The sequence below is a fragment of the Nanorana parkeri genome, unplaced genomic scaffold (genome assembly GCF_000935625.1).
Source record: "Nanorana parkeri isolate BGI_ZX_2015 unplaced genomic scaffold, ASM93562v1 scaffold2303, whole genome shotgun sequence".
Lineage (NCBI taxonomy): Eukaryota > Metazoa > Chordata > Amphibia > Anura > Dicroglossidae > Nanorana > Nanorana parkeri.
The window spans coordinates 64,654-65,497 of record NW_017308571.1 but is presented as its reverse complement, the minus strand read 5'-3'; positions in this window follow the sequence as shown (position 1 = coordinate 65,497).

The following is an 844-nucleotide window of genomic DNA, read 5'->3' as shown; positions in this document are numbered from 1 at the left end:
GGGGGTGCAGGTATAGCTGGCCCTTCCTCTAGATAGGCAGATCCAGCTGTCAATCACGCAGCTGGGTGGATCTCGACAGTAATGTCGGGATCCGTCCCAGCTGCGGCGGTCTCAGTATATAGGGAGGCGGGAGCTATTGCTCGCTATATACTGAGCGTTGGGTGACGGGAGGACGCTAGTTTGTGTTCTCCCGTGACGCTTAGGAGAACTATGGGGGAAAAACACTGACCCCCATAGTTCTCCTTTGAAAAGGCTTTGGCAGTGAAAAAGGAAAACCAATATTTTGTTATGACAATCAAACCTTGTGATAGAAAGTGATGAACTAACCATTTTTGATAACTTAAAGGGTTATTAAACCCTAGTGTGTTTTTGCATATATATATATATATATATATGGCTAGCAAGCAGTAGATATATGAAAAAAAGAAAAACCCATTTTACCCACTTGCCCATTTGAACACTGAAAAATGGCCTGGATGGGAAGGGGGTTTAACACCGCGGATGTCAACTGGTTAAAAAAGGGTTTAAACTTACCTGTGTCATCACCACGCACTCCCGTCCGAACATCTGAAGAGTCTCGGGCGGCCGCAAAGGATCTTGGGGGCGGGCACATGCACACTTCAGATGTTCGGCCTGGAGATGAGGAGCGAGACAAGGTAAGTCTATGGAGCAGCGTGAACCCACGCAGACCCTGTGGGACATCAGAGAAGAGGAGGGCAGAGGAGTCAGCGCTGGATCGGAGACCCGCACCAGTGCTGGAGAGGAGGCTGAAAAGGACAGTACAGAAGAAGATGATCGGATTAAGAGACATAATTTAAGGTAAGTCCCTTGGACTTAGCAGGAT